Here is a 14,386-nt window from a genome sequence, read left to right as displayed (position 1 = left end):
CAGAAACACAGTCGAATGGTTCAAATGGCTCTGAGCACTATGGGACTTAACATCTGTGGTCATCAGTCCCCTAGAACTTAGAAATACTTAAACCTAACTAACCTAAGGACATCACACACATCCATGCCCGAGGCAGGATTCGAACCATCGACCGTAGCGGTTCCAGGCTGAAGCGCCTACACACGCACGGCCACACCGGCCGGCAGAAATACTGTCACCAGTAAACTTACTTACATTAGAAAATTTTATTTTATTTGACGAACCGATAGAAATTTAAAGGAACAAGGCTCTTATTTTACTTCTGCTTCATTGAACTAGCGACGATAGAAAATTTGGTGGTGGACTGTGATTCGAATTCGTATCTTGTCTTTTGAGGATCTAAATTTCTTGGAACAGTAGAGTTAAATGATTTCGTTCCTTCTCCCAAGACTGCAATCTTCTCTAAGTCTCCTCCAAAGGTAAGTATGTGGGTCCGAATCCTGATCCACTACAAAAATATTCTTAATTTCATTTCAAGCAATATCATGTGCACACCGGCCTGCTAGTGAAAATTAACGTGCATTTTTAATGTCTGTTCAAGTGTTGCCAACAATCGCAATAGATGTCGTTATTTCTGGTCGAACACGCACACATTTTACTGTTGGTGAGTAAGCAATTGATACTTAAGTTATATTCGTGGATGATAAAGAAGGACGGTAGGTGTGCGGTTCGATTGTCGCTCAGGCACAAAAATTTCTATCCTTATTTTAGATTCAGACACCTAGCAGCTGGTAAGAAAAACCGATATGTAACATTTGGTTTTAATTAGTTAACAATCAGATAACGTGTTGGGTTCATATCTCCATCACAGAACTTGACATCATGCACTTCATCATTAAATGCATGCACATTTTGTTACTTCTGAATGGAGGTACATGAGACATCTTTCGTGGTTAGTTAACAGGGACGAAAGGGGGTCTCGATGGCAGTCCCTGTTTATTAAAAAAACTGTCGTCTTCCATTTTCAGGTTTAGATTTGGTTACTGATATTGGCGCAAATTTCGGTAATTCATGACTCTTCATGGCTAGTCAGCAAGAGTAGATTAGATTTAATTAGATTAATACTTGTTCCATAGATCATGAATACGATAGTTCTTAATGATGAGGAATGTGTCATTTTAATGAAAGATTTCTTGACATATCATGAATCAAGTTCCTTACAACAATTATTTACTCTACCATTCGTTTTTATTTCTCTCTCTCTCTCTCTCTCTCTCTCTCTCTCTCTCTCTCTCTCTCTATCTCTCTCTCTCTCTCTCTCTAACACACACACACACATTCTTTTTTTTTATTCTTATTTGTTTGTTGTGCTCGACTATCAGCCAGGCACCAAAACGTCCGTGAATGATTTTCTTAGTTTTGAGTACAGTTACGAAAGCAATATAAAAACAACTATGAGAGTTACCAATTTATGATGCTTAGTTTGCAATCAGTTCTGAGTATTATTAGTAACTACGCTCCAGTCCCTAAACCTAGTTACAGAAATGCGAATCAGACGAATTACGTATTCCAGGCGGTGGCAGCTGCGTCTTTGAGACGACAGCGATGGTCACTTCCCAGTCCGCTGTAGAAACACATCAGCTCGTCTTCTTCCTGCTGGTACTGTAACTGACATTTGGCAACAAGGCAACGTATGTTTGGCTACTCTGTGATCGACGCGGTACTTCCTGGTGTGCACGGAATTAAGCCTCAAAGTTCACTTGATTTTTCCTGTCATTTCCACTGAATAACCTGAGTTATTATCGCTTGAGGTGTAACAAAACACTGTAAATTTACAGTCTGCAAATCAGGAAAGTCGTTGCACGTGGAAATTACAACTAATATCGTCCTTTAAATAGCGGTTTACGGGTTCTGGCCACTATTGGTCTCGTAAGATGAACACAGCACCTAGACCTCTTCGCCAGCTCTGTGGTAAAGTGCTGACCTGTGTTAAAGCGTCTGTTATGGTTCCCATGTTCCAGTCTAGCTGACTGTTACGTTTTTATACCTTCTGTGAAAGAGCTACAAGCATTCAGATCAAACATCGATAAGGAAATAGCAAGAAAATACTTTTGGATGATAGTGCAATGGTGAAAATCTTACAATGCTGCACAACAGATAACGCCTGTTTCCGCTGCTGACAAGCAAATTTTGGGATTCTAGGAATACATAATTTTTTTATGAAATGCCACATTTGCATACCTGTTGAGTGTGACAGAGAATATTAATTAAACACAGACCCAATCGAAATCTAAGTGAGTAGTATTTTGCCGATTCGTGCCATTAGAGGCATGCTTGTGTACAGATACTCAGTTTTATTAAAACAGACTTTCGTCGTAAAGTTGTAGTGGGTAGTTTTATTTAATTTCTTATAATTCAGTGCAGAATTTTCTTAAGGTTTCTTTTAGTGTTGTTAAAAGAATAGTAAACATGAGAGAGAAATTCATTCACAACGATATATGCGAATTCTCTGATGTTATCTATAACAGTCTGACAATGCACATGCAGTTTATTGATTATATGCATGTTGAATACTTGTTCTGAGTTAAATCTGTCAAACAAAGTCTGAAGAAAAATAAAGTGCCACTACCACACGACAGCTAATGTGTGAAACACTTTTCTGACTATTTTGGCAAGATGCGCTTTCACTATACATAATACAAAAGTTTCGAGACGCATCTGCTGCCTGGCCGTCTATTACACCTGAAAAGAACAAAATGTCGCCGAAGTTAGCCCTTTTTCCAGATGCGATTATTTTGGGTTGAGAAGTGAAGGGAATTATGTTCAAAGTTCCATTAGACTGATAACTTCAGCAGACAGCACAACTGCGTTTTAAGAAATGTATTCGAACTTGCGACGTCTTATTTATAGTAGGTGACGCTTACCGTTATGCTACTACCTAATATGCAGCTACCACGGCTCCAGAAGTCAAGAACAATTCCTCTAGGATTTCCGCATTCCACAGTGCTGTGAGGTAATGCATATGACTAGATCTAGACTTCTGAGAGACAGACAGTTACAGCTTTTCTTTTGCACTGCACAACGTTTTCAACAAACAGATTGCGCAGTAGAGAAGCCAAAGTGGAAAGGAACACTTTCTATTTAATTTTCTGCATGCTACATTGTTGGCAGTTCTGTGTAGGTGGCAGATACGTGATTTTATTTCGGTGATTACAAAACGGAGTCGAATGTATGCGCTGGGTGATTCGATCAACCATGTAAATGAATGTACTGAACACGCTGCAAGCCACTAAAGGGAGCCTGTGTGTCAGAATTCTCATACAGTGTGGTGCAACGGTGTTACGATAGAAAAATGAGTCATAGAGAAGAGGATTTGGAGGTCTACTTTGATTGCTGGTATGTTCATATACTTATGGTCATGGTTCGTTTCCAACTTCTGCCGACGATTTTTGATAGGGAGAGACAGATCCTCATCTGGCTACGCCAAGTGAAGAAGGTATAATGGCCTTGTGGTCTGAAATTGACATTAAAAATGATATTCCTTCTCTAGCAAGTAAACGTTAGATTGAACCACAACAAAGTCAGGAGATCGACATGTAGAAACCTTTCTTGTACTAGTTAATTATTTCTAGTGTCGAAACAAACGCTATGTAGGATCACAGGACACTTATTCCATCTTTTATTTTAGCTTCTGTATATCGACAAAATTTTGGTTCTTAACTGGGAATGCAACTTAGACCACCCTTAACGCGGAATTTGATCCCTTCATGACAATAGAGCTCGACTACAGTTTGTTGTTTGTTCAAAACTGTAGATTCCTCAACATCTCCATATATTGCGCGTGAATGGGTTTGAATCCTGGTCCGGCACTGAAGATTTCATTATGTATTATCTAGCTCTAGCATGACAACACCTATCTGCTGGTGGATAATAATTTTGATTTTTAATGTATTTTCATTCGTTGTCAACACTAACGATATCTGACGTTTTTGACTCCTAGTGAGACACAGAACTATTTGCGAGATCACTGTAAGTTCAAGGATATAATTCCGAGTTGCTGGTGGAGAAAACTTCGGTAGCTGACGTCTCTTTGTGTGTTGTCAACAACGATATGTGTGGGGTTCGATTACCAGTGAGCTCTTAACTCATCGTCGTATTATTTCTAGTTCAAACATGCTCACCTGTCACTGGTGGTGTAACAAACTCATATTCAAAGTTCGTTTTCTCTAGTATATAATAGCGATAGGTGTCGGGTTGGAGTCCTGGGAAGAAAAAATTTAATGTTTCGTCTCGGCATCTCAGTTAAAACAGGTAGCTACTGCAGAAAAAATCCGATATGTCACAGTTAATTGTGCTTCGGTATCTATCTTATTAAGTTCTGGGTTCGAATCGCTGTCCAACAGAAAGCTTTACCTCACGGCATTTCAAATAAGTTACTTGTTAAGAAGCAATATTTAACATCTCTCGTAGTTCGTTAACAGGGACAATAGGTGCTGGGTAGGAATTCGCGTCCGTTAAAAATGTTTGCGTTATGTAATTTAAAGTTGGTATTTGCTAACTGGTACTGTCTAAAAATCGAGGTATATCACTCTCTGTATGCCTAATCAGGAATGACTGTTAGTTTCCGTCAGTCACGAAATCTTTGCTTAGTCTGGATGACCTGAGTTTGAATCCATATGCAGAACGAGACGGTTCGTCGTGTCATTTGAAGTTCATACATATTCTCAACTAGCTGCTCGTGAATAACTTCAATTTTTAATTTCATTTTGTGTTAAATAATAAGTACGGTATGTTACTTTGAAGAGGAAATCATGAATACGACGAACTTAATACGTGCATTACCTATCTGACGTAATAATGAGAGTGGTTACATTTCAGGTATGTCATTTATTGTAATAAATGTGAGCTTAGAAGCCTTAAGGATAGTCTTACCTGTGATAAGGTGTTCCCTGATATTTGTAGTATCGTGGTATTACTTTACATCTTGAGTTGTTGTGTTAAAGAGCAGTTTTTCTAGTGGTGACTTGTTGGCACCATTTTCAATAGTCAAACGACTGTACTGGGGAGCAATTAGAGGACCTGCTAGACAGCTGCGTGCTGCGTGCTGCATGCGAATCAGCTGAAATTCAATTCAGGTCGTTCGGATACTTTTGAGCATGGCGGTACATGTTACCAACCAAACGGAGTGTATGCTGAAAACTAAAGTCTGTTCATTTCTGTTCTCTTTATATATGTTTATGTGTGTGTGTGTGTGTGTGTGTGTGTGTACTGTCTGAATACTGAGCGGCCGAGGCTGCTAGGAGCAGCGCTTATGTTCTCCCTTGTAGGGGCCGGACGTAGTTTCACCGCCGTCTCTTCTCTAGCGTTTTTTCATCTTCGTTGCGGCGCTTGTGGTTACGCCAGAACAATAGTGATACTTGTGTGGGACAAAATCGAAATTTCAATCTGCCTGTTACGTTGTTATATATAGTCACAGATCTAGAGATTAACTTTGAGGCAATTGAGCTGAAATTTTTTGTATAAGGACAATCTTCCATGGCCTGTGACTGGATTTCTCATGTATAGATAATGGGATGAAGAAAAAACAAAATATTTTTCTAATTATTGGGGCGGCAAAGAAGGAAGGAGACAAATTTCAAGTCACTCGTCTACAGGAAGATGATTTTAAAAGCATCAAGCCTTTGAAAGATATAACTGTTAAGAAGAAAATATGTATGCACAGTGAGAAAATCAAATGGCTGAAGATAGAGTGGCTGAAATGTCACAAGGAAAAATCTTTTGAAATCGATTTCTGTGAAACAGTAATTCGTGATATACCCTACAGGTCCATACTTTCGAGAAAACCAGAAACGGATGTTAAATATATCAACCAGGTTGTCTGACGCTTTGAAAGTTATCTGAGATGAAAAACCCCACAATAACACATGCTGAGGCAAAAGATTTAAGGATGCTGATGAAATATGTTCTTCCCATCCATCACAGCTTTTATGACGGCATTATTACTTCACAGACTACACTTCCAGAGTCTCATACTGACATGTCTTTGAGTGAAAAAGGCGAAAATGAGTGATTGCTTCTTTACTAGGAGAAACGTCTAGACATTTTTGTAATATTACCATAAAAAGTTACAATATTTTGAGTACTAATATCAGTAAAGAAAGAACTTGTATTTGGCATCCCATGTTTGTAGTAAAATGTGAAATAAATCTTGTTTACTTTCTTTAATACATGCTGTTTATTTAATTTAAATAGTATTATTTCCGTCATTTTTCTTAAAACTATGACAATGTAGGTTACTTCATTCGGACAGTAAATATCTATTTTGTTCGTAGCGAGCATCAACGCCGTATAAAAAGCACAAAAATGTGGAATACACCAATAAAGTTTATATTTTTCTTTTAGGTAAAATGGTGTAACCCAAAATTTTGCCACTGATAACGCAATTCTTAAATTCAAGTAGAGAGAAAATATTTACATTTAATAATATGACTCCAAGTACCAAGACCAAAATTTGTAGCAGTAATAGTTACTTTTTACGGTTTCCTTAACTTTCACTCCTTTTTTCTGAAAAACAGGAAACTTGTGGGTTACACAATTTCTGCAGCAAACCCCTCAACTCCCCTCGGCTGTAGATATTTCTGCAGTTGTGGATCGCGGATGGCAGCAGTAGTGTCAACTGCAAATCGCTATTTTCTGGTTGAAGTATCATCAAACCTCAGCGACGGGAACAAGAACAGAAAGCGCTTGTTGCTAGATTATGCCCTGCGAATAATCATTCCTGTGTCATTTGATGTGCACAGCTCTAATACGTTTGTGCGTCCTCCTATTTGTACAGCAATGAGAAACGGTGCTCCTTAAGAGAGCCGTTATCGCAGAAGTATATTGTGCAGACTCCATCCATCGCGTAATTGACAGATGGTCTCTTACTATTTACATATCTATTGGTATTCGCACCGACACAATCAGTTACCTCAGGTTAAAAACATTAGAAAAAACATTAGAAAAAACATTAGAAAAAACATCCAGTTTCAGTTTTAGTTCCTGTAGCATTGCGTTTCGGATCAATAAGACCTTGATTATATTCGTAAGTTTTGTTTTACCCGGCACCACTAACGGATTATTTATCCATATAAAAATGACACTCATCACTTGGAAATTCATTCACTTCATTCCCGCCATCGTACGATGGTTCAGATTCATTGGAATAATCTGCAGCCTCGATTATTTCTGCTTCATCATTGCTGTCAAAGAAATCAGCATAATCCTCTTCATCAGATGACTCCAGAAGAGGGTGCTCAGTTTCGTCTGGCGTCAGTCCTTTTCTTTGTTCGAACCTTCAAGACAATAGGAAAAGTATAATACTAATCTTCAGTAAATATATAACAATTCATTCCAAGCGCTTTTGCAAAATATAGCTTCTGATCTTCGAAACATTCAGCAGAGATTACGCCACATTTACTTTGTAGGTGTCCACTTTACAGACCAGTCACGGCTATTATGAAGGATTTTATAATGCGTCAGTAATGAAACTCGTCGTCTGACAGTGTCCTCGAAGCATATCTAGCGCTACTGTTGTGTGCTCGGCGAGCTAACTTGATTACGGAAATAAACCCGAACTGGCGGTACCGTTTGCCGCCACACGCTCGCTGCAGGGTTTTAACTCATTATATCCAGAAACTGCGTACATACATTTTGTTCACTGCAACAACAAAAAATGTTATTTACCAGAACTCATTTTCGTTTACCGTTACCGAACTACTGTCGATTTTTGTTTAGGAATACGATTTTATTAACCAAGTGGTCTTTTAGTCTGCTTACAAGCAGTATTATCTTGGAAAATATTCTCTCACTGCGAACAGAAGTTGCAGGTTTGGGCGCTATTTTTTTGTCACGTCAGTTACGTGGTTAACTCATTTTCCTTCCAGAACGGTACAGGATTTCCCGTTCGTTGTAGGTACGGTTCTTCCAAATGTCGTTGGACCTCCCGATTCAAAATGGTTCAAATGGCTCTGAGCACTATGGGACTTAACATCTGAGGTCATCAGTCTCCTAGAACTTAGAACTACTTGAAGCTAACTAACCTAAGGACATCACACACATCCATGCCCGAGTCAGGATTCAAACCTGCGACCGTAGCACTAGTGCGGTTCCAAACTGAAGCGCCTAGAACAGCTCGGACACCACGGCCGGCTGGACCTCCCAGTCTCCTCCTGCAAGTGGTTAGGAGTAGCTGATTACTGCAATAGTTTCCGAAAGAAAGGTACAGTTATCAGTTGAGCTATCACGTGTTACCAATTCGAAAGGCTCCGGTACACTTAAACATTTGTTCAAAATTTGCCACTCGTCAGATGTAAGTTTGTGAACACCTGAATAGAAAGACGATAAACAGGCTGCAATGCATTCCGTTAGCTCCAGCAGGCGTTGTAGCATATAAAACGTACTCTTTTATCGGGTTTCGGTTTCCTGAATTCATTTATCAACAGGTTTTCTTCATTACATCCCGAATCTTACAGAGTTTTTCAGTTTGTTTTAAAATAACTGAACATTTCTGTGGCCTTTTTCCAGCATAATGCAGAGCTCGCTGTTGCTATTCAAAGAACTTTTCACAACTAAATTGATAGTGCGTGTTAAACACAACACCTGCTGCATGTCTATGCTGCCACTGAGAGTAAGCTGTACGGTTGTCGACATGTTACTGGCATTGTCAGTTGTGATGCTTACAACATTGTTTCCGATGTTCCAGCTTCAAATCGCATTATCTAACGCCTCACTAATATTTAGCGCTGTATGCTTTCCTGGGAAACGGAATGTCTCGAGAGGTAAAGCTTTCATGCACCTATTACTGTTAATGAAGTAACCAGTTACGGCCGCATAAATGCCTCACAATAAGTGAGATCCAAATATCGGTTGTTAAACAGGTCCTAAGTTCCAAATTTATAGTCCGTTTTTCTTTTTGGCAATTTTCTTCAGTCATGTGGCGGATTTTTGATCTGGTGGCGAATATTTTTGTATCAACAGTACAACAAAACGTCGAAATCCAGTGTCCTTTACGACTGAGTGTGGTCGAAAATCGACCTTTATCATGGTCACTAGGGCTGCATCTAGTTCTTGTTGCCGTTTGATTCCCTCTAAAACATATGGAGCGAAAAAAATATTTAGAGCGGTGCTCCTGCGAAGAGAGAAGTTATGCTGGAAAAGTAGTCCATGCAAAAGCTTGGATAGTTATGATTTTGGGGTATGTTTTATGTTATAGGAGGCCGATTTAAAAGTCAGACTTTGGAAGACTGCTTCGCGCACTATACGACCTTTTGCACGGAATTCCCTTTTTATGCGATTTGAACGAATAGCATAGCCTACATTCCTGGATATTTTGTCAGACTTGCACATTAGAAGAATAACAATGAGCCTCTATCGATGGAGGTCGATGTGTCATTGCGAAATAAATTGTTTAATTTAAGATGTCTGATAACGCCCTTTGTATTTTCTGAAACATTACGGAGGTTTTTGAGACAATCGTTGCAACTAACGTTATCTGCATCCTCCGTAAACTATTATCAGTTCCATGACTTCCATTTTCGTGTATCCATATTGATTTGAATCACAACGTCATTAGAATGAAACCTGAAACACTAGTTGCTAACACAGCAAGCCGCGAGCGTGTCTGTCTAGTGTCATCATTCACAACAAAGCCGGCATATGTCGATGCCAACTAGCAATTAGCGCACAGTGACACGAGCTGCCGCGCCTTTTCTCGTCAGCTTCTCGAGAATTTGTTTGTTTGTTTATTGCCAATGGACTCTAGCTGATAGTTTTCAGCTGACAGTATAGGATGCTTTCACAGAATTTTATATTTACGAGGGTTGACTGAAAAAGCAATGCCTCCACCATCGTAACTCATCAATAGTTGGCAGCATTGGTATGCGGCAGGTACTGGCTTGTTCCGTAGCCTCTTCTCTAGAGCTCCAGTTGGCGGAAATCGTTAGCATTGGACGGTTGTGTTGTTACAGTATAAAGTATGGAACCCTGCGCAGACGGTCGGTCAATGCGATTTAAGCAAGGTGTAGTCATTGAATTCTTGACAGCAGAAGGTGTCACCCCAAAGGAGATTCATCAGAGAATGAAAGCAGTTTATGATGATTGTGTTGATGTGAGTGCTGTGTGTAGTTGGGCGAGTAAGTTTAAAGATGTTGAGGCGGGAACATTTCACCTGCATGACAAAGAGTTGGGCGTCCTGAGACAGCAACCACCCAATTTCACAAGCAAAATGTTCACACTCTTCAAGTGCAACCACAGCAGAACTTCAGATTGGAATGTCACCACCGTATGGCAACCTCCATACAGTCCAGATTTAAGCACTGTCTGACTTATCTGGCCGGCCGGTGTGGCGGAGCGGTTCTACGCGCTTCACTCTGGAACCGCGCGACCTCTATGGTCGCAGGTTCGAATCCTGCCTCAGGCATGGATGTGTGTGATGTCCTTAGGTTTAAGTAGATGTGTGTGATGTCCTTAGGTTTAAGTAGTTCTAAGTTATAGAGGACTTATGACCTCAGATGTTGAGTCCCGTAGTGCTCAGAGCCATTTGAACCTTTTTTTTTTTTACTTCCGTGTGTTCCCGAGAATGAATGACGGTCAGCTAGTACATCATTATACTTCTGATGAAGACGTTGAGGAAACTGTGAGACTGTGGTTGCGGAAACAAAGTGCCGACTTCTTCCATGACGGCTTCAGAAACCTTGTTCATCGTTGGCAGAAATGTATCCACCTGGCTGGTGATAATGTGGAAAATTGAGTATTGGTAATTAAAGATCACATTCTAACGATTATTTCTGCATTTGTTAAAATATTACCATCCAAACCCAATTAACGAAGGTGGAGGCATTACTTTTCATTCAATCCTCGTGCAGTAAGTGCACAGTAAGGGAAAGGATTACATTTTACAGGTACATATGAGGTTAACATAACTGTCTGTTACAGTACAACAGCTGCTAATTAATCTGACATTTAATACACACTCCTGTTGTATATACATCTCTCTGTAAGATCCACTTTAAACGATTTTTAAATAGTTTGATTCCTTTACTACCTTAATTGATTTTGGAAGCTTGTTGAAAAACCTTTTCCCTGCTACATCAGGAGCACTCATTGTCAGATCCAGTTTTCACTGTCTTGTGTAATAATTTTTTTATTCTTGTTAAGTGGTTATGTACAACTTTATGAGGTGTTTATAATTTACTTTAACTGCTACAATTTCTGATATACGTTGAAGGAGCAAAGAAACTAATATAGGCATGCATATTCAAATACAGAGAGATGTAAACAGGCAGAATACGATGCTGCGGTCGGTAATACCTAATAAGACAAGTGTCTGGCGCAGTTGTTAGATCAGTTACTGCTGCTACAATGGCATGTTATTAAGATTTAAGTAAGTTTGAACGTGGTGTTATAGTTGGTGCCCGAGCAATGGGACGAGGCTTCTCCAAGTTAGCGATGAAGTGGGGATTTCCCTGTGCAACCATTTCACTGTGAATATCAGGAATACAGTAAAACATCAAATCTCCAACATCGCTTTGGCCTGAAAAAGATTCTGCAAGAACGGGACCAACAACAACTGAAGAGAATCTTTCAACGTGACACAAGTGAAACCCTTCAGAAAATTATTGCAGATTTTAATGCTGGGCCATCAGTAACTGTCAACGTGCGAACTATTCAACGAAACATAATCGATATGGGCTTTCAAAGCCAAAGGCCCACTCATGTACCCTTGCTGAATGCACAAAGCCTGAGCCCACCAACACCAACGTTGGACTATTGATGACTGGAAACATGTTGCCTGGTCGAACGATTCTCGTTTCGAGTGAATGGACGTGTATGGGTATGGAGACAACCTCGTGACTCCAAGGACCCTGCACGTTATCAGGGGACTGTTCAAGCTGGTGGAGGCTCGGTACCACTGTGAGGCATGTGAAGTTGGAATGATATGGGACCCCTGATACATCTGGATACGACTGACAGGTGATACATACTTAAGCATCCTGTCTGATCACCTGCATCCATTCATGTCCATTGTGCATTCCGTTACCTCTTTCAGATCGCGTGTATATATTTCGACCTTGTGGCGTGCCCTAATCCACAATATCACTCGAAACTGGCGGGGGAACTGTTCTACAGCCCCTGCCGGCAGAATTGCCTCCCACTGATCTGCAATTGTATAGCTGCTGAGGAACGTGTACACAGATACATGGCCAGAAGGAACAGGATAGCAAAATGTCACTGAAGTGTAGGAACAGTAGCCCCCTGCCGATACACAGTGAAATAGCTGCTGAGGAACTCATGCATGCATGCATGCATGCATGCATGCATGCATGCATGCATGCATGCATGCATGCATGCATGCATGCATGCATGCATGGTAAGAAGGGATAGGACAGCAAACTATTTCTGAAGTGTAGGAAGTCCAATACACGCTACCACAACTCATGGAAAAGGCTTCACTGCTCCAATTACACATGGAAATTGTGAAAAAAAACACCACTTGTAAACAATGAATTATAATGCAACACACGCATTGAGAATTGAGAAAATAATTGTAATAACACAATCACCGCAAAAATTGACGCCAAAAGATCTCGTCAGGAGAGTGACAGCAACTGCATGTGTATTCATCTCAATTTGTGGTTACAGACGAAGCAACTTAGAAACAGTCTTACTTCCTCTCCCACCTCCCCTACTCCCTCCGTACCAGTTTTCCAGGCCTGTTCTGTCTTATCACTAATGGTAGAAAGCAATCTGCTGGCTGTGATATGCTGTTTCTGGTCTGCAGAAAACAGTCACAGATGGACAAAAGACTCAAGAACAGACACGTCCTGCAAGCCATTAAACGTATTTCTTGGAATTGTACAAAGCAGTCAACAATAAAAATGAAGCCTATAGAATGAAAAAAAAAAGCCAGATGGCTTTGTATCTAATGAAAAGCCAAAATACAGAGTCAGTGATCAGGTCAGAATCTTTAAACTTAAAGGAATCTTTAAAAAGGTTGTGCAGCTAATCAACAGAAATTTTTGAAATTGAAGGTGTTATTTATTGTAACCCAGTCACATATACATTAAAGGCATTGGATGGAGAAATAAAAATTTTTTACGAGTACGAACTACAAGAAACAAAATTTCGAGATACGTATCTAGTAGAAAGAATTACAAAAAAAGAAAAATGAAGTGTTTGCTAAATGACTTCGTTTTGATCATTCTCATACTAGCTGGGTATCAAAATGTTATTAAAATATTTTTTATTTTGCAAGTAATTTTTTGTAACTGAATCAAAAGTGACAAATCTAAGATTTGTAAAATGTGTGGGGGTTGAGAAATCACAGAAATTTACAAAGGAACCTCCCACAACATGCATAATTGGTTCCAGCATCTTACTATTATAGCAAAAAACTCGTTAAGTGAAACAGCTTAGCCCATATAAATTGAAGTGTAATACAATAGCACATTCCATACATAAAAATTGATAAAAGTTTTTTTGCTTGCCATTTATTCAAAGAAAATTGTAAGTATGGTACTATATACTTCATTATTCATAATTCTTAACTAATTCCTTTTTAGTAGGAAGCTATCTGTAGTCATTTGTTTCTGCTGACCAACACTTGGCAAAAATGTGAAACACCATTATTGTAAATAAATTTGTAGCGTGCATAGCCACTGCTTCATTGGGGGTGAGGATTTTCAATGTACAATGCAATTGATTCATATCCTTTCAGCTTCTCTCTTTTTGCACCAGAAGGTTGCTGTTTTGCTGTTACCACCACCTCTTCCCCTGAAAGACCCCACTCCACAATTTCCTGTTGTGAAACATATTGTGACTTTCAGCTCTTTGGTGATCATTTCTTGGCTGTTGTCTTCCACAAACTCATCAATATCATAGTTATTCACCTCTAGTCCCATGCTCTTGATCAATCTCGTTGACTGAAGAGTTCACCGGTACTAACCAAAATACCGTAGTCACATTAGACAATGCACTCTGGCCAAATCTCCTTCCAAACAGAAGTGGGAGATCTCTTGGTAAACCCTTCCTACACCTTTTTGATTCTCTTGGCATGGTCAACAATGTTGAAGAAATATTTCTAAAACTCTTGGGAGGCAGCAAACACAGGCAGCACATCAAAAACCACAACCAATTACTGGTTTTAACTGCATGCGACAGTTGAGGTTGGCAATCATGCAGCACTGCTGACTGTTGGGTGCAGATTGTAGCACAGTGAGATGACTAGTACAGAGAACTTTATGTTGTTTATGTGGGACATTTCAATTTTTTCCTAAATGAGACATTTTATTTGGCCGATGACCACTTTTAGACAGTGAAAGCACATCCACAACATTTGAAAGCACATTGCTGTTGGCCATTCAGTTTC

The sequence above is a fragment of the Schistocerca gregaria genome, chromosome X (assembly GCF_023897955.1).
Source record: "Schistocerca gregaria isolate iqSchGreg1 chromosome X, iqSchGreg1.2, whole genome shotgun sequence".
Lineage (NCBI taxonomy): Eukaryota > Metazoa > Arthropoda > Insecta > Orthoptera > Acrididae > Schistocerca > Schistocerca gregaria.
The sequence above is the reverse complement of the archived record's forward strand: the minus strand, read 5'-3'. Positions refer to the sequence as shown.